Source organism: Lontra canadensis, unplaced genomic scaffold (assembly GCF_010015895.1).
Source record: "Lontra canadensis isolate GAN:19392208 unplaced genomic scaffold, GSC_riverotter_1.0 scaffold4, whole genome shotgun sequence".
NCBI lineage: Eukaryota > Metazoa > Chordata > Mammalia > Carnivora > Mustelidae > Lontra > Lontra canadensis.
Genome location: NW_022630998.1, coordinates 47731711 through 47752637, shown reverse-complemented (window position 1 = coordinate 47752637; position 20927 = coordinate 47731711). Strand labels below are relative to the sequence as shown.

The 20927-nt window shown below is 41.6% G+C and overlaps 1 protein-coding gene across 1 annotated transcript in view; it reads right to left on the bottom strand.

Moving 5' to 3' along the window:
• The window catches only part of ELOVL7 (ELOVL fatty acid elongase 7), a 73206-nt gene extending 55870 nt beyond the window's left edge, over positions 1–17336 (bottom strand). The window contains exon 1 of the mRNA XM_032850017.1: positions 17204–17336. The gene's annotated coding sequence lies outside the window, so the exon portion shown is untranslated. The remainder of the gene's footprint in view (positions 1–17203) is intronic.
• Positions 17337–20927: the final 3591 nt, after the last annotated feature.

The following is a 20927-nucleotide window of genomic DNA, read 5'->3' as shown; positions in this document are numbered from 1 at the left end:
AAAACCCAACTGGTCCACTACCACAGATAGTCTGAAAAGTACAGCTGTAATGCACTCAGGTATGTTCTCATGTCCTACTTTCTGGGATGTTATTGGCTGCCTAAAACAATGCAGTTGTTCAATAAATAGCAGTAAATAAATCAACGAAGACATGAATGATTAGAAGACTTCCGGGAAGACATGAGATCTAAGCTACTTCTTAGTGATGGGGAGGAAGTGAACACTTTGTGGCACCAGGATGGGCAAATACACTGAGAAAAAAGCGTCAATGAGGAATAGTGAGAAAAGATATTGCACAGGCAGCGGAAAACTTCCAAAAGGTGAAATATTATGCAGAAGCATAAGTATGTAAAATAATTTAACCAGATAGTTCTACCAATGTTCTACCACCTGAACCCCTGCCCCCACAAAAGCTTACCCCAAAAGCAATGCCTCAGTGCTCAGTGCTTAGCTATAGGCAAAGGGAGCCTCTGATGGGTTTTAAACCAGTGTTGTAACCTAGCTGTGCACAGAATGAATGTGAAGGGGTGAGCCTAAGGGTAGGAACACCAATCGGGATTTAACTACAAACATCCCAATGAGAAATGCTTAAAGGCTTCAACAAGCATAGAGATAGTTGGTTGATACGCAGTGGTGGTAGACACAAAGTCAAGAAATATTTACGAGTCAATACAGGAAAGGTTAGGTGATTCACTAGACAATTAAGGGAAAGGGTAACTTGACTCAAGTTTCTGGTTTGGTTTGAGTGACTATATGCATAGTTGTACCACCAGATGAGATAATGGAAACAGAAAGAGGAACAGATTAAAGCGGCAAAGGATTCATAAATTTTACTGTGACGAACCTATGGAACACTCAGGTGGAGATGCCTAGCAAGCACTGGGGAAAAAGGTCAAGGTGGAAGATACAGACTGTGGAAGCATTCACACCTAGATGGTGATTAAAACCACATTAAAGGATGAATAAGGAAAAATAGTGGTGTAAGGACAAACCAATTAAGAATACCAACCTTTATAAGCACAAGGAAGATGATATCAGGAGAAATGAGCACATGCAGAATCACAGGAGAAAAGAAGTGGAGAAAATTCTGAAGAAGGAACAGTGATGAACACAGCCATGTGTGCAGGGAGGCCCAGGGTGACAGAACTGAATGGTTTCCACCAACTTAAGTTAGCCTGGTAGCCCCCGTGACTTTAGGAAGATAAAGCTGAGTGATGAGGCAGAAACCAAAATATAAAAGCTGTAACAGAAGTCACTGGACAAACCACTCTGAAGAGGCCTGCTTAAGAGGCCAGAAGAAGAGAAAGAAGATGCAAAACCAAGCTTTACCATTTTTGTAAAACCTGAAGTACGTTTATAAGGAGGGGAAGAAGCCATAGAGAGAAACAAGGAGGAACAACCAATGAAGATCTGGAGGAGAAATGGAGAGAATGGAGACAAATATAAGATGGTGCCCTTCTTCCACTGGAGCAGGATGACACCTCATCCTCCAAGAAAGAAAAAGAGAAAGGAAAGCAATCATAGAAGAGCTTAGTAACAGGGAAGGAAGGAAGGCTTCCCCACGATCCATGTCTGGATTAGGGCCCTACCTTTGTGCTTCAGTAATACCTTAATGCCTCACCATAGCACTTACCAAGTGCTGTAACTGCCTTGTTTATCTGCCTGCACGCAGCCCTAGACCAAACACTCCAGGAAGGCATTGGCTGTATTTGCCCTGTATCTGTATTCAATGTCTAGCACAATGCCTCACACAAACTAGGACCCAATTAAATGTTTACTTGACTAAATGCAGACAGAAAATTCAAAGAGATTCAGCAACAAAAGCTTCAGTTTTTCTAGCAAAACAGGAAGTGAGGCCAGTTGCTGAGAGTTTATAAAATTGGGTTCAGTGGGGTGGTTCTGGAGAGCATGGGGGGAACAGGATACCTTTTGAGAGGAATGGAAAAATGAACATCTTGCAAGGACAAATTTAAAGCAGTGGTTCTCAATCTTGGTTGCACAATGGAATTACCTGGAGATGAAGAAATACTGATGTTTGAGTTATACCCCAAAATTTCAGATTCACTAGGCCTTGGCAGCCCAGGCATTTGGGTTTTTTAAAGTTCCCAAAGGTTTCTATTATGCAATCAAGGTTGAGAGTCACTGAGTGAAAGGATGAGGTAATCGGGGGTCAGAGTTAAACTGAGACTGGAAACCATGAACCAACAGATTCATCATCCCACCCAACTTTCTGCAATGCTGTTTAGATGCCTGGATATATGTGCGGAGGATGGCTGCAGGGTGAGTTTGGAGTTGGTGCTTTGCCAGATACATATGAAAGTGAAACAAGTTTATTGTTGAGAAACTGAGGGAAAACTAAGGTCTCTCTGAACATGAACAGAGGGAGGTGTAGGATAGCTGAAGAGAGGGTTACTATGGTCAGAAGAGGGGTGCAACAGACATGATCACAGACGGGTCAGACAAGGAACTGACACACTGGTATCATAAAGGATTCTTTAAGTCCCCCAGAGTGACAGTAGGTATGGGGATAGGGAGGTGGGCAAGTCAGATGTCAAAATCCACAATGCATTATTGGAGTGAAGAGAAAAATGATAAACAAAGAGGGTTAGGAAGTAGAGAGTGCAGAGAGCCTGAGAGGGAGACAATCAGAAAAGGCAAGTGTTATTTTATCATGGAAGTGGAAAAGTAACAGTTTGATTCAGACGTGGCAATGGGAAGAGAGGGAAATTCTGGCCAGTCTCCCTTAGTATGTTTCAATATGGGAGAAAGTCTCCATTTCTCTCACCTCCATAACAAACCTATCAGGAAATCCTGACAACCTTGTCTTCTATATTGTTCTATATTCTAGAATCCAGCCACTTACATTCCAACTGTCATCCAAACCACTGTCGTCCCTTAACTGATAGCCTCCCCAACTGGTCTTCCCAATGTCACCTTTGTCCTTCTTTAATGTATTTTTCACACTAGAGAAAACAAAACAAAACAAAAAATACCCAAATCCTATCATTTCTCTGCCTAAAACATACCAATGTCTCTCTACCTTACAATGGGCCATACAACCCTCCACAATCTGTGCGCTGACAATCTCTCTGACCTTTCCTCCTTCCCAGTTCTTTTCTTAGATTCAGCCTCATTGGGTTCCTTGCCCTTCTGTGAACACGTCAAGAATGCTCTTGCCTCAAAGCATTTGAAACCACTATCCCCACTACCTGGAATTCTCGTCTTCAAGATATCTGCCATGACTGTGGCTTTATTTCCATCAGATCTCTGCTAAAATGTCACCTTCAGCACCCTACCACTATGCACTTCCCTATCTTTATTCTTTATTTTTCTCCCTAGCACTCTTTAACATTATTTATCTATATCTCACCAATGTTCTGTTTATTTGTTTGTGTGATTCCCCCCACTCCTCCATAATATTCTAGAATATAAGCTGTTCAGAGGCAGAGATCTTTATCCATTTTTTTTAAAAGATTTTTATTTTTTTTGACAGACAAAGATCACAAGTAGGCAGAGAGGCAGGCAGAGAGAGAGGAGGAAGCAGGCTCCCCGCTGAGCAGAGAGCCCGATGCAGGGCTCGATCCCAAGACCCTGAGATCATGACCTGAACTGACTGAGCCACCCAGGCGCCCCTCTTTATCCATTTTTTTCATTGCTGCCTCTCTAACACCAAGATAGCACCTGATATATGGCAGACACTCAAATATTTGTTAAGGGGATGAATGGATGAGCCTTCTCATAAGCAGTGTATGGACATGGGGGGGGGGAGAAAGAGCCATATTCAGTTATACATAGAAGGTGATGGGACAGAAGACCGAGGGGAGTTTGTGAACACAATGGAAGATGGGTTCAAAGGATATTAGACAATGATGAAAATGTGGATAACAGCAGGAGACAAGAGAAAGGCTGTAACCAAGAATTACAAGAATGAGAGGAAGAGGGAGAGTCAACTGGTCTCCAATACCCTGCCTTTCAGACAAACCAGAATTGGCAATAACAGATTCAGTCCAGGTAGGAAGAGGAATCAGGCAGGAGCTCCATTAGGGAAGGGAGACAGTACCCAGAGGTGGACTGTGTGGATTGATGAATCCTAGAGAACACAATAATCAAAAGCATGGGGAAAGTATTATATAATACATAATAATACACATCCATGAAAGGTACAGATAAGCCCATAAAATGAAGAAAAACAAGTGGTCCCAAAGAAAATTGTGAATAAGAAAATTAACCAATAGTAAGATTAAATAACTTCATCCTGCTTTTCTGTTTATGGGTACAATTCATTTATTCAGCCTTATCCATTGGAATGCAGTGTTCCATGGAAATAAACATTTTAGATAACAGAAATGCTTATCTGTAGGTATAATTACTTTAAAAAGTACATCTGAAAAAAAAAAAAAAAGAAAGAAAACATCTTTTGAAAGATTACAATCATCTTATACCCTGTACTTGCCTAGATGATTTGGGGATATTACTGAGAGCAGTGCACTCTGTGACTACCAGAGCTAGAGCTATGACCTTTGCCCTACACTAAAAAATTCCAAATTGACAAGCATTTCAAATATCTGCATCTGCTTTTAATAGATTCCCTGTCTCTCCCCATGAGCTGGTTAGCCACCACACTTGGCTTGTTACCAGCATTGCCATTTCTATAAGATCATACTTTTTCTCATTTGATGTCCTCAATCTGCTATGGGATGGGCAATAAAATAACCAAGGATGTTGGAATATTTAAAATAATAGTAAACAGTCTACAATTAAACACGAGAGGCTCTCCCTATGGATCAAATAAAGATTTACTCAACAGACTTCAGGACACAGTTTTTTTCTGCTTGGGGATGATTTCTCTGCTTTCTTACTGATTTCCAACAGCATTTTAGGTACCGAAACTTCATGATAAATGTCTTCTGAGTTAGCGGGCTGTTCCTGTATCTACACAACCTTCTTCATTCAGTTTTAATAAAACGGTTATTATTAAGGTGTCTCAGTTTTGTTTAACAAATTAAAAACTAATACAATGTTGAGACAAGATTTGCATTTATTCCATGTCTGCAAAAAACATCTCCAATTGAAAATGAAATATATAATTTGGTTATTTTAACCAAAGAAAAATTTTCCAAAGAAAAGTGCAGTTACATTCTTGGGCTAGTAAACATATTGATTTAATGCATAATGTATATAAAATATATTTGTAATACAAGATAGTACTGCTAAATAGCATTAATTAATTTTTAGGTAAGATAATTTTGGTATGAAAGATTCCAGAAGCAACAACTTATACTAATATTTCCCCCCACTATTTATCTGGAGAGAAAAATATAGCATAGTTCAATATTGTCTCAGTGTGAGTCTCTCCAGCTACGGCCCTTCCAAACAATAGGCCAGCATCTGCAAACAGAAATGGCAGGTAGCACAAGATAAGAACAATGACTGCCCTATAAAAAAATATAAAAGGGGTCATGGCAAATATTTACAAATGTATTTCTAGGTAAACAAAGAAAGACTTTTCTTCCCAGTGAGTTTTACATGAGATACTTAAATAACTTCCACGGATTCTCCTCTTGGTGGGAGAGGAGAGAGGCAAGAGAGAAAGTCTAGTTCTTCTAGCTTCAGTTAACATTATGAGTTTTAACTACCTGATTTGTGAAATATCTCACAAGTACGAGGCCACCTTGGTTAGAAGTCTCGAGTTCTACAAATGAGCTTGTTTACTTAACCTGCAATGATTATCAAGGAATAGAAATGAAGAAATTTCCAGAATCTCACACAAAGCATTTTCCAACCCAGTTTCCCCAAGACTGATTTGGGCACCACAATCTACCCATGTTTCTAGGCTTGGAACCTTGACCTCCAACTTTCCCTCATCCAGACTTTCTTCACTTTTCCTGCACTGTCCCTGCCCTTCTCAGTCACCGAGGCTTTGTGCAGCTTCAAGGGATCAACCTCCTCCATTGTACACCCTACTTTTCTCTCCACTGACAGTGCAACCAGCCAGCAGTCTGAATTGCCCAACTCAGAACACTCTGACCAGGTCTTTCCTCTTTTCAGAACCCTCTAGCAATATATAATGGAGTTTTGAACCAAGGGGGAATTCCTGACCATAGACTAACTGGACCCCACCCACCCTTGACCCTCCCCTCTTACTCTGATTCCTGATCAAATACCCTCTCGGCCAAATAGATGTTCTTGCTGTTCCCCAAATTCTCTTTGATATACCCTCACAATAATTAAAACAGATATAAATTATTCAGAGATTCTCAGAATTTTCCCCTTTTTTTCTTTATAAATTATCATGTACCTTTAAGAGCATAAAAATTATTTTTTTATTGCAAGGTATAATAATTGTAGTAACTTTTTTTAAGGCCTTATCTTTGGAAGACATACTGGAATATTTACAGATGAAATAAGATTAGCCATGAGCCTGGGTGATGTGTTCATCCAGTTCATTATATTATTCTCTCTACACTTATAAATACTGGAAATTTCCTTAATATGCGTTTTCTCTAAAGGAAGAAATAAAATACCCATGTTGCAAATGCTTGTAAAAAAAATTTTTTTAAGTATACTAGGTGACTCTTATTCTTTACTTAAATAGTTGTCAATTCTTTTCCCTCAAGAAAAACTTCAACATTTTAAAAATGACTTTACAGACTGCAGAGCAATTTATCAAAATGTTAGCAATGGTAATTTCTGGTTGGTAGGATTCTGGGTGAGGTCTTTTTTTGTTACAAGTTTTTTTGTTGTTGTTGTTATTTTTTGTTAGTTTTCTAATCTAAAATTAGCATATACTATTATCGTAGTCAAAAAATAATCTGATTTTTCTGATTATGTGAAAGTATGATTTTTTACAGTAGGCACAGAAATGTGTCCATATCATATTTCTTTATACTTTTTTTATATTTGCCATGAAAAATATTAATAAAAAACATGAACATAAACTCCAGTTATCTACAAAATGGCCTGTAGTTTGACAGCAGGATGGAAAGTGTAAATTTTGATCATCATTGGGGAAGTGTGTGCTAGAGAAGATAATTCTGGAATCATAAAAAGATTGGTAAGATTATGGATTCATTTTGGCAGGACAGTCTTATTGACTAATATAACTGAAGACTCATAATGGACCCTCTAAGAGCAAATGGTCCAGAGGAATCAAGCATTTCTGGGAATGTGATATATAATATCATATACAATTTTCATTTTAAGCTTGGTTTGGGCAGGGTTCATGCCTGGATACTGATATATAGCTATAGTTTTGTTCACTCTTGTGCTTTTTTGGTTTTGTTTTTAGATGTTTGTTTTGTTTTGTTTTTAGATGAAGAGGGAGATAGAAGAGATGACAAGTTTCTCTCTATCCTTGAATGAGAAAAATTAGTTCGTGTGTTTTTTACTCTTTTGGCCCCAACATCATTCTCTCCTCCTCCTTCCCCACATCATTTTGCGCAGACCTAGCTGCCCATTCTTTATGTGAGACCTAGTTGAGAAGCTCTCAAAGACCTTGCTCAGAATCACAACTGAGACTGAGAATCAGTAACAGAAACTGCAAGGTCCTTAGGGGAAGGGACCATATCTCCATTCATTTATTCAATAAATATCAAACAACCTACTATGTGCCAAGCACCCTTCTCCACACTAAGGATACAGCAAGATCTCTACTCTCAAGCAGTCTACTTGTAGGGGAAGATATACAAGTAAACAAACACAAACATAAATAAGACAGGTAGTGGCAAAAGTTCAGAAGAAAATGAAACAGAACACAGTGATAGGACAGGGTCACCCAGGGCGGAGGGCTGCAACAGTACAGGGGTAGTCAGAAAGAGCTAGAACATTTGAGAAGATCTGGAGGAAAAGTGGTCTTGGAGAGGACAATAAGGGCAAAGACCTGGAGCCAAGAGCAAAGTCACTAAGTCAGAGGAACAGAAAGCAGAGCACAAGGAAGAGAGTGATGTTGGATGCCTCAGGGACATGGAAACACAGGATCTTGAGGCCTCAGTTAAAGAGCAGGGGTTTTATTCTAGGTCCATCTGGGGAAACCACCAGAGGTTTTTGTTGTTGTTGTTGCAGATTATTTATTTTCCTTTTCTAAACTTATGGTAAAATACTCATAACATAAAATTTATCATCCTAACCATTTTTAAGTGTATTGTTCAGCAGTATTTGATATATTCATATCATTGCGCAAACATATCTCTCTCTCAAAGTCCACATCTTACAAAATGGAAATTCACATTGGAGGCTTTTAAACCAAATAGTGACAGGATCTTTTAAGCAAAGGAGTGACAGGACTTATGTTTTTAAAAATTAACTTGGGTGCTCAGTAAAGAATTGACTGTAGTGAGACAGAACGCTTAGGAGTTTACTGAAGTAGAGAGATTCAGTATAGGCTTTGTGGACGTAACTGACACAATTGCTGCAAATTTGGATGTGGGCATAAGATAAAGACAGAAATGAGGAGAGTGACTTCTATATTCTTACATCTCCAGTGTCCAGCCCATAGCAAATAGGCAATGTTTAGTTCAAAAATAAGTAGAGGCCTTTATTCCCAGAGAGTTGGGACAATGGAAATGAAAACTTATCATGCATGCAGGAAATGATATCTTCCTTCGAGGGTCCAACTATTTGTACTAATTGCATCCTTGTAACATGGATAAAGCCTACAGAGTTGGGTCACATCGACATTATATGCTTAATTCCACATTCACATTAAAGGCAAATCCTTTTCCATGTACACAGTTAAATTTTATTAAGCATTTTACTTATGAAATATATTATTTCATGTCTTTCCTAAATCGATAACTTTTATCCTTTGAGACTCAAGTGCTATAGGGCCATCTTTCTGATCACATGTATACATAATTATATCTGATGTTTTGGACAGTTACGGACCCTCTGAATTCCATCCATAGGCCAGCCTTAGATTAAAAAGCCCTGCTCTACCTCATGTGAAGTATTATTGTCTATCATTATGAGAATCTAGACTTTTTTAGATGGTTTAATCATCTTTGCTAATATAATGTATTTTTCTTCCTTTACATTTCATTTACACTTTCACGTCCTTTACAAGTCATAGCTTGGGGCTGGGTTTTATAATACATGGGCCTGAGGACATCACTGTGTTGCTTTGAGCTTCAGGTTTTCTACATGTAACACAAGGGGAAACATGACCCTTGCCCCATTCATATTCTACAGTAAGATACATGAAGTAATCAATATTGTTACTTGTAGACAAAGATGGGGTGGGGTGATTCAGGTACTTCAAAATTCAGTAGTAAAGTCGTGTTCAGAGTAAGGCTAACAAAGGAAAAAAAATAAGGAGGTTAGAAAAGCACTGGACTCTGATAAAAAGAATTTGTTTCTGGCCCCAGTATGACCAACAGGCCTGTGGTCTTGGCTAAATGACTTGGTTTTACTGGGTGTCAGTTTCCTCACCTGTCATGGAGGAGGTTGGCCTAAATGATCACGGAGGTCCTTTCCAGGTCACAACACTTTAACATGTTAATAATAATCCACATGCTCATGTCCCAGTAAAGGCTCTACCTCTTCACCCCTTAGGTGCAAGAACAATGATGAGGCATAACCCGGTGGGAGGGAAGCAGGAAACGGAAACAATATAACCTTCCCAGTAGGGCTCCTATGAAGATTAAATGAGATAAGGCATATGTAAAAGTCATTCTAATGCCTGGCATATAGCAAGTATTCAATAAATGTTATTACTCTAAAAATGTACTTTTGTTTTTTCTATTTTACAAGTTTGGTCTTTTTTCACTAACTTGTAATTCTTCAGAAAATAATTATTATACCTCTAAAATGAGTATTTGAATCTAGAATAAGTTACACCCTGTCTAGTTCAACTGATCTAGCTTAGTAACACTCAGAAATTTATTAAGTTTAATAGACTCTAGCTAATACTATACTATGGACTTTTTTTTTTTTTTCAATTTTTGCTTTCAGTTTTTTTTTTTTTTAAGATTTTTATTTTATTTATTTGACAGAGAGAGAGAGAGATCACAAGTAGGCAGAGAGAGGAGGAAGCAGGCTCACCGCCGAGCAGAGAGCCCGATGCGGGTCTCGATCCCAGGACCCTGAGATCATGACCTGAGCCGAAGGCAGAGGCCTAACCCACTGAGCCACCCAGGCGCCCCTGCTTTCAGTTTTTACAGAAGTCACTTAAAGGAGACAGAAATCAGCCCTAGGATCCATATACTGGTACACATTATTAAAATAAACTTGAATGTTATACAGTCGCTAAAAGTCTACTTAAAAATAAGAAATATGGGTTATGTGCCATTAGCATGATATGGTAAGCAAAGAAAAAAAGTCTCCATGTGCCCTGCTTTTCATACTCCCAATGCCAAAGTTGTCCTTTGTTAATGTAGGCCCTTGAAGTAACAAGAGAGGCAAAGGCTGTGACTGTTCACTACGTGATGGCATCAACTGTTAGAGTCCGACTAACAGCAGCAGCAATTTTGACTGGTTCTAGTTGGTTCATCAAAAAAATTGTTTGGGCCTGAGCATCTGATTCTTGGTTTTGGCTCAGGTCATGATCTCAGGGTTGTGGGAAAGAGCCCTACATCAGGCTCCATGCTCAGCAGGGAGTCTGCTTAGGATTCTCTCTCCCTTTCCCTTTACCCTTTCCCACCAGGCATGCACTCTCTCTCTCAAATAAATCAATCTTTAATTAAAAAAAAAAAAACTTTGAAGAATCAAAAAATTATGTATAGCCATAAATGTTTACTTTACCTTAAAGTACATAAATATGCATTAATTCCCCAATTTCCCAAAGTAATTCCAACATTTTTCTCGAAGAATTCCTCCCCCCAATTTTTCTTACAGAAACACAGTCAGAATTTATTTTCTACAATTTCCAGTTTTAATTTTCTAAGTGGACTAAAAACTAAAAAAACAAAGACAAAACAATAAACTTGTAAAGCAAGGTCATGATATTTTCTTTCTAATGTTTATAATTTTCTCTCTAACCTTTTACAGTTTTCCTGACCACTTTTTTGTCGCTCACTTTTATGGACTCTTTCTAAAGAATTCAATATTCCTTTCACAGAAACAATACCCTTTCCTCTTGCACTGGCATCTCATAGACTGACACAACCATTACTGGTATTTTAATGATCTCATCACAATAAAAAGTGTAACTGGCACCAACAGGTTTATGATAAACACAATAGACTGCTGCTGAGCCAGTAACCCAGCAGCTGGATCAGGGAACAAGCTACCAGCAGCCTGTGTTCACCAGACCTGGCCACACACAGACTGCATGAAGGGGAAATGAAGAGTATAGGCTCAGCTCACTGGGTCAACCTGTCAGATGTCAAGAGAACTGTTTTTCATTAGGATAAACCATATGCAATTGATAACATCTTACTGTCTTTTACCTAGAGAAATGGCAAGTGCCTATGCCCAACCTAGAATTCTTTAAGAAACATGAGCTATATTCAATGTTAAGTATTATCTACTACCTATTTATTTTTCTCCCTTTGAACAATGAATAGTACTTCCTGCAACATTATTTTTTTAAATTCCACTCTCCATTTACACAGGAACTCACTCTAAACTACTGAATAATCGGTATCTGGACTCTGGTTTCCTAGGAATGTCACTTCTACCTCCTTCCTTTAATTTCCTTCAAGTTAACGTCACACCTGTTAGAATTTCAGAGGCCAAAGGTATAAGCAGGTGCCTTCTGGTTAAGTGAAGGAAAAACAGCAGAGGAATTAAAATGTGAGGTCAATACTAGTTTGTTTATTTGCTTGCTTCTGAGATGCAAATCTTTTTTTTTTTTATTTTTTTTTATTTTTTTTTTTTTAAAGATTTTATTTATTTATTTGACAGACAGAGATCACAAGTAGGCAGAGAGGCAGGCAGAGAGAGAGGAAGGGAAGCAGGCTCCCTGTTGAGCAGAGAGCCCGATGCGGGACTCGATCCCAGGACCCTGAGATCATGACCTGAGCCGAAGGCAGCGGCTTAACCCACTGAGCCACCCAGGCGCCCTGAGATGCAAATCTTTTTAACCCACAGAAGCCAACACTGCACTGTCTGCTCTGAGAAGTCAGGAAAAAGATAAGAAGGGGAGTGGGCAGATGACTTATCCTGGACAGACACAGGATAAGTCATCCTTAAATATGAGCACCCTTTACTGTCCTTATTCTGTCTCTGTTGTATCATTTGATTGTAATAAACAAACAAGTACATCACAAATGTGCTATTAAGACAAAACCCAGAAATTTGGGACAGGAATGAGAAGCAGCTATATTTACATGAGGAACTACTAGACAAACCCTCTTTTTCTAGTTCTCCCATTTCTACCACTGACCCTAAAAAAATCTAAATCAGGTTTATCTTTAGGGTTGCCCTTATGCCCTCACCAAACTACCATCCGATATCAGAACCCCAGTGGGTCCTATATCCTCTAAATTTTCAACCCACAGAGTTAGTATGCAGAGTGGGAAGCACCTAAACATTATAGTTTAACCTGGGTTCAGATCCTGACTACATACTTCCAACAGTGTATCCTGAGCACCCTGTCTGCTTTCTTGACCTGAGCACCTTTCTTCACTCTTCCGCACCCACGTGTACTACGAGAATCATGGTACAGACCTTGCCAGCCTCAGTGGATTCATGAGAAAACGCATGTAAAATGCCTCGTTGCCACTATCATGAGACCTAAAAGATGCCAAATTTTTCAGCAATAGAAGACTGAAAACTTAAAGGCAAGCTTGAGCATTTCATAAACATGTGGCACAAGGATGGTCATAAAAGCTTATTTTCTGTTTCAAAATTGTTATGCCAACAGAGCTTAATCAAGATATCTAACATAAACATTAAAGTGGTTGTCCTTCCCAAAGAGAAACAAACTATGAGCTGGCTATCAGGTAGAGAAGAGAGAGAGAGCGCCTCCACCTGGAAGAGCAGAGGTTTCAGAAAAGTGAAGATAAAAATGTCAGAGGGATGCTTTTAAAATTCAAATGTGAAGGGGCACCTGGGTAGCTCGGTCGTTAAGCAGCTGCCTTAGGCTCAGATTGTGATTCCAGATCTGGGATCGAGTCCTGCATCGGATTCCCTGCTCAGGGGAAGACTGCTTCTCCCTCACCCACTCCCGCTGCTTTTGTTCCCTTTCTTGCTGTGTCTCTGTCAAATAAATAAAGTCTTTAAAAAAAAAAAAATTCAAATGTGAACAGGCCTTTCACTTTCTTGCCTGTCTTCAATGGCTGCCCATAGATTTTAGGAGGAAATCCAAATCCTTCAGGTCACACGAGGCTCTCAGCAAACTGCAGGCCTCCTCTGCACTTGGTGCCACACTGCTTCTACTCTTCGCAAGGCATCTGCCTTCTCTCAGCCTCAATCTGATTTCCTGCCCTCCCCTCATTTCTCTGCTGCCCTAACTCCCACTCTTTCTTCTTCTGGCTCAGGAGGACAATGGCGTCCACCTTCTTCCACTTGGCTTCCCCAATACTCTGTGCTGCTCATAGTTGATCGCACTCACTGTAATTGTTTACCTCCCTGACACCCTGCCCTGGCTCTAGCATTGTGCCGATCACTTTCCTTGACACAAGATGGGCACCCATTTAAATATTTGTGGAATATGTAACTTCTGAAACTCCCTAATTTCGGCTACATTTAGCTCTCTTACCTATATCAGAGAGGACGAAGAAGCTAGGCTACTGTGTTCAAAGTCTGTGAGGCTGCTTCTCAAGATGGATGAAGACGTGTATTTCACATGGCAGACCTGTATGTTATATGTGATATGGTAACTTAGTTCATCTGAGTAATAGCCTGTTTAGAAGTGTCTATGATGGTGTGACTACTTCTATCATTAACCAAACAATAATTTTACTTCCCAATGTAGTAATATGTGCTTTCAATACATTTAAAGAAGGTATAACTGGAAATCTCAATTTTTTAGAAGATGAGTCTTTAAAAATGCTAAATTTGCATTCATTTTCAACTTCTTCATTAACTGTGAGTGATCCAAATTGGATGAGTGACAGAAACACATCTAGGATATACTCCTCTCTCAAAATGTATTTCTGGCAGGCTTCTTTCCATGCTATATGATGTGTTAGATTAAAATTCAAGATTAGTTCTCAATTTAACATGTAAATATACACACAAAGTCTCCAAAATTATTTGTTTGGTAAATAGCATTCTTCTATATCCTAAAACTGATGTTTGCATACATAGCACACCAAGGAGAATATTAAACAAATTAGAAAAAGTCCTATTTTTTCCACTTAATTACAAATTATTTGAGGACAGGGATTTTCTTTTACATACATTCCAATGTCTGACATAAACAAACCCTGATTCATAAAATGATGTAACTGCAAAGGTAAGTATTACTGTAACAGGTTTTGTATAATTGTTGCTGATACACCTGTTAAACAGTAGAGGATTAGTTTATAAAATCACATTTACAACTGCTGGAATATAACACAAACAGTGGGAGTTTTGGAAATGAGATTTGGAAATCAAATGGAAACATTAGCTAATAGAAAAAATGGAGACAAAGGCAAAACTGCAAAACATCCACTGTGGTAGAATTATGCTCAGTGAGTCAAAACTCTCTTTGGTTCCCTAGTCTCACTTTAGGTACCTCCTTGGTTTCCTTTTCTCCTCACTTCAAACCTCTGCAAACCTCCTGACACTTCCTCTTGGGACTAGTCCAGGCTCACATGACCTTTATAGAGCTTTTGGGAAAAGGTTTCTATCAGGCATCTCTGGAGTCTCATCCAGCTATCATCACATCTCCTGCCAGAAGAAGACAGTCATTCTACTGCTAAATATGTCTACTGGGGTCATCTCTTCATTTATGTTTTATGGATCTTTATGTATGTGCTATATTTTGCAACAAAAGATGGCTTCTTTTGGTAAGTTCCTATGTTGGTTTCTTGTCTTGTTTTGCTAAGGTAGGATTAGGATTCATAATTATCCACCGTTATGGTCCTACAGCCACATAACTAACTGTAATGCTTAGCCAGGATAACTGGATTCCTCTCTGCAGCAACGTAGCCAGCAGAGGCTTTTCTCCTCTTTCACAATGTCTGCCAGCTCACCTATGTCTACCAATGCTAACTCCTTAAAACCCAGCTTAAAATTTTCAAAAAAGTTTCTACCATCATCAAGCACACCTGTGCACTACCTTAATTCATACTGCATCATATCCTGCAAACATTTACCAAGCGACTACTACACATAAGGCCTGAAGATGTAATGTCCTACACTGTTTACAATATTTCCATGGACATGGAACATTTACAAGAGAAGATACCCAACAGGAGAAAGTGACAAATGATAGGTGATAAATGAGTGTTCAGAGGTAGGGAACAGGGAGACAGGGGAAGAAGGATCAGGGAGGGGTAAGGCTCGATGAAAGCTGGAAGAAGAGACAAGGTAGAAGTTGAAGAGATACCATGATTTGGAGTGAGATGACAGGAGACAGGACAGCTGAGTTTTGCACCTGCGTGACTAGGACAATGACAGGCCCCTGGACATAAATGATGTTAGCTAGAAAGGCTTTGAGGCCAAAGAGGGCAAGTCCACGAGGAATATTACAATATAAACTGACTACTTTAGATGCTACTCTAAAACTGAGTAAGACACAGGAAAAGCACAGAATCTTAACTCACATAACTAGAGGAGATCTCCAAAAATAATTGATAAATAAATAAAAATTAAAAAGAACCTAAACTAGTACAAAACCACACAAGAGGGATCTGAGAATGGGAACCTGGTCAGTGATGCTTCAAAGCACTCGGGTCAGGACTGGGGGAAATAAGGAGGAAGCAAGGAATGCTAGGTGAGGCAGCATGTACAAGGTTGGGCTGGAGGCCTGAGCTGGAATCCCCTCCTGCTACTTGTGTGATCTGGGGCAAGTTAGGAGGTATCACAATCCTTCAACCTCACAGGATCGCTGCGAGGATTAGGAGTTACTGTAAGTTCTTAGAACAGTGCCCATCCCATAAACACTAAATAAATGCCTGCCATTGAGAGGAAAAGATTTTTCTAGTCCTTGGTGACCTTGGGGAGAACAATTTCTGGCCAGTAGTAGGAGCAGAAACTACAAAGTAGGGGAATTAGTAAGCAACTGATTAGTAAGAAGGCAGAGGCAATCATAGAGTACGGATGATTCTTTCACAGCCGTTGAACCATAAATGGGAAGCTGTGAAACAAAAAGTAACCTGCGAGTACCGGGTTAAGTAAAAACGCTTTCTGAGGGGACAGCTCTGCAAGAGGAGAAAGGCTTGGCTCGCCAAAACTATTCTTCAGTCGGCGTGGGACGTGTTTCCCCAGCCCCACAGAGAGCTGGACCGGGGAGAGACCGGATCCTTCCTGTCCCGGATCCCCAGGGAGCTCGAAGGAGCGCTCGCTGCGCATCCGGTAAGTTTGAATCAGCGCTGACTGATTAGGGGGGAAAGGCCAGTTTCCTAACCAACGACAGCTTGTAAGATCAAACAGGTGTTCCCATCTCCATCTGCAGCACGACCCGTTCTACGGCTCAGTCCTCTACACCCTCCTCAGCCAGGGGCAGTCGCCGGAACACAGTGTAGCTCAGGGAGCCAAAGAGGCAGCGCCACGCTGCGAGAGCAGCCCCCCAAGTTCATTCCGGCCTCGAGGACACAAAAGCGCCCCAGAGGGGAAGGAAACAGAAAGAAAGGCACTCGGGAAATTGGGGGAGTTGCCGAGGGGGGTGGGTGGTGGCTAGCGAAGTCAGATCCCGGAGCTGGGAAAGTGACCTCGGTGGCCAAGGTCGAGCAGGTCCTTCTCCCAGTCCCACCAGCGAGCCCTCCCGCCCGAAGGAGCAGGGTCCCCACCACGCCAGAGCGCTCCGGGTGGCTCTAAGCCCCAGGGCGGCCCGGTAGCACCGGCCCTTTGGGAGGCAGGGGCGGCGGGGGGCTCCCAGGGAGCGCACAGGTGAGCGCGGCGTCCCGCCCTCCCGCGGGAAGGGCCTTCGCCCTCCGCACCCACAGGCCGAGGTGCGAGAACTTCCGAAGCGCCTCACCACAGCTCACGGAGGGCCTGGCCCGGCTCCCCGGTCTCCCGCACCCGGATCCCGCTGCCCGCGCGCCGTACCCAGGTCCCTCCATCTGACCGCTCCGGACCCCTGCCGACCGAGGTCTCGCTCCCTTCCCCCATCGCTTCTCTGCGCCCCGGAAAAGTTTGGCCCCAGCTCACGGGCTTGGAGTCCCGCACTCACCCGCGACGAGAGGAGCCGAAGCGGCCGACACGCGGGAGCAGAGGGCGGCGGCAGCGGGCGGCGGCGCGAGCGCAGAGCTCCTCACAGCGGCCCCTGCTGCCCCTGCCGCCGACTGAGCTGTGAAAGGGGAGGAGGCCGCCGCTTTGTCACCTGCCCGCTCTCTCACCCCGCCGCGTGACGCCGCGCAGCACCGCCCCCGCCCGCCGCCAGGTACCCGCGAGGGGCGGGAGGGAGGAGCCAGCTGCTCGCCCGGGAGCGAGCGTCCCACCTCCGCGCGCCTCCGCGCCCCGACCGCTGGAGCTTGGCCCGCTGCGAGGGACTGCGGGCCACTTTGGGAATCTGGGTTCTGACCTTTGGACTGTTTCATTTCTTTCTGGTCACCCCGACCATCACCTGAGGTTATATGGAGGCGTAACGTAAATAGTGAGAAAGTTGTCGTCATGCATGACTCAGGAATGAATTGTAGAAAAATGCGAAATGAGGAAAACCTGGCCGAGGTGACGCTGGAGTGGAGAGGGGAAAAAAGGGGCGGGGGCGGGGGAGTCCCTGCTTCTGATAAAGCTTTTCGGAGGGTTAACTCATGTCTAAAATGGAGGTCAGACCCAACCAAGGAGAGAAGCCCAATTTGGGCTCCATCACTGCTTAGTAAGAAACTGGACAAAGTTTTCTGCAAATACTGGGGCGGGGCGGGGGTGGTTAGAACAGTGAAAACAAATGTAAAATCTAAGTTAACTTTTTTCGTCACACTAGATGCGGCAGAGAACAAAGTCTAACGAACTGATTTCTCTTTATCTGCTACTGTGGGCTTGGGGAGTGGAGCGAGGATGAATGTCAGGTATGTGCATCCATTATTTTTTAACTTACCTGGCCTTGTGTCTAGTTATGATCCTCTTAACCTCTGTTAAATTTTGGGATCATGGCACCAATAGCTGGGAATCAAAATAGGAGTCTGAAGAAGTTAGTGCTTAGGAAGCAAAACCAAGAACTGGAATTATCTTCTAAAAACTTGAAAAATAACCTGGCAGTTTGCAGTTCTGACCCAGGCTCCTCACAAGGGTAGCCTCTGGGTTTGTGCTCTACGTTTCAAGCAGGGAGTCCTGACAAAGGATCCAGACGACCAGGTGTGGTGGATAGGAAGAACGTTCTGTGGGCCAGAAGAGTATTTTCTGTGCATACACAGTTTGCTTCCTCACCTGACCCTATTGCATTGAACAAGAGGCTTTCAATGTTTTGTGTTTGATGTTGAGAGCCTACATAGTAGCTATTGAAAGGAATGCAAAACACATGAAAGCTCAAGTTTAAGAGAATGTTGAAGTCAAGGAAACTGAAGATTTCCCCCTCCTTTTAGGTAAACTCTGCTTTCATAATAAAAACATTTAAAAAGGGGCATCAGGGTGGCTCAGTGGGTTAAAGCTTCTGCCTTCGGCTCTTGTCATGGTCCCGGGGTCCCGGGGTTCCCGGGTCCTGGGATCGAGCCCTGCGTCATGCTCTCTGTTCGGCCGGGAGCCTGCTTCCCTTCATCTCTCTCTGCCTGCCTTTCTGCCTACTTGTGATCTGTCAAATAAATAAATAAAATCTTTAATAAATAAATAAAAAATAGTTTAGTAGATTTGGAAGATCCTTTGTGAATTGGAGACATTTACTTAATTGTATTTCCCTTTGAGTCTATCTCTCTAATCCATCTCTAAATATCTACGTATACTGGGACGCCTGGGTGGCTCAGTTGGTTGGACAACTGCCTTTGGCTCAGGTCATGATCCCGGAGTCCTGGGATTGAGTCCCGCATCGGGCTCCCAGCTCCACGGGGAGTCTGCTTCTCCCTCTGACCTTCTAGCTCATGCTCTCTCTCAAATAAATAAATAAAAATCTTAAAAAATATATATCTACGTATACTGATGAAATTTCAAATATGTAGAATGTCAGATGGCTTCTTTCACTTAATAAATGTTTATTAAGTACTGCCATATTCCAAGCCCTTAAGATTCAACAGACAAGAAAACAGATGAAAAAAAATCTCTCTTCTTCTAGAATGTACAGTCATTCTAATTGGAGACCATAGGTGAATACATAAAATATGTGGTGTTTATGTTGTGGTAACGGCTATGAAGAAATTAAAGAGAGGAAAGGGGATACGGAAGTTGGAGATAGGGAGGTTCAATGTTAAAGTGGCTAGGGAAGACCTCAATGGAAGGAGGCATTTGGGCCAAAATATTAAGGTGAAGTGGCAAACCTGTGTGTCCAACTGGGTTACAGCATTCTAGTTGGTGAAATATCAAGGCTAAAGGCCCTTCGGGCATGAGTATGCCTGGGATAGTCATGTTCACAGAACAGCAAGGAAGCCAGAGTGGTTGCATTGGGGTTAAGTAAAGACATTAGTAATTGATGAGATGAAAGAGTTAAGGGAAGTATTTTTTAGTATAGAAGTGACATCATATGACTTAAATTTTAAGAAGAAATGCCCACAGTGGAAGGGTGAGGAAAACGAGTAATTGCTAAACAATAAACCCAGCTTTTATTACAGCAAGGGAAGAAAGTATTTCAAGGTGGAGGAAGTGATTATCTGTGTCAACTTCTGTAAACTGAGGATCAGAAATTAACTATTGATTTAGCAATATGGAAACCATTGGTTGACCCTGGCAAGAACAGGTTTGGAGGTGTCGAAGAAATAAAAATCTCATTTGAGGGGCGCCTGGGTGGCTCAGTGGGTTAAAGCCTCTGCCTTCTGCTTAGTTCATGATCTCAGGGTCCTGGGATTGAGCCCTGAATCTCCCACTCTCTGCTCGGCGGGGAGCCTGCTTCCCCCCATCCCCTGCCTGTCTCTCTGCCTACTTGTGATCTCTCTGTGCCAAATAAATAAATAAAATCTTAAAAAAAAAAAAAATCTCATTTGAGTGAGTTTCAAGAGTAACTGGGAAGACAGAAATTGGAGAAAAGCTGAGACAATTCTATGACTTTTGTAAGGTAAAGGAGCAAAGAAATGTGGTTATGGCAGAAAGGGGAATTGGATCTAGAGAGTTTTTGGTAGGTCTTGTTGTTGTTGTTGTTAAAGATAGTGACATTTACAATATGTTTGTATACTTCAGAAAAAATTAAAGAAGCAAAAACTTGTAAGGTTAGAAAGAAGACAACTCTTGTAGTGATGTCCTGGAGTATATGAGAGGGGTGGAATTTGGTACACAAATTTCAGAATGTCACTTTATATCTGAACATGCACATTCACCCCTAGGTAACAGGGGGAAGGCAGAGTTATGGGCATGTGTTGGGCTAAGTAGGAGCTTATGTTAATAGATTGTGTTACCAAGTTCCCCAGAGGCAGACCTGAGACAGACAGTTGTGTAGGAGTTGATTTATTGAGTCCATTAAGGAATCCAAGGGGATCTGGGTGAAACTGACATTGTCCATTATGAAAATACTAGTATTTTCCAAATTTGCCTTTTTTAAAAAGATTTTTTATTAGAGGGAGAGAGAGCATGAAATGGGAGAAGGTCAGAGGGAGAAGCAGACTTCCCATGAGCTGGGAGCCCGATGCAGGACTCGATCCCGGGACCCCAGGATCATGACCTGAGCCAAAGGCAGTGCTTAACCAACTGAGCCATCCAGGTGCCAAATTTGCCTTTTTATAAAGAAATAAAATGTCATTGTTAAAACTACCCTAACTCCTCTCTTCTTCTCAAAGGTATCCTGAAGTAGCTATGTACCTTTTCCATGCATGTGTTTATTTTAT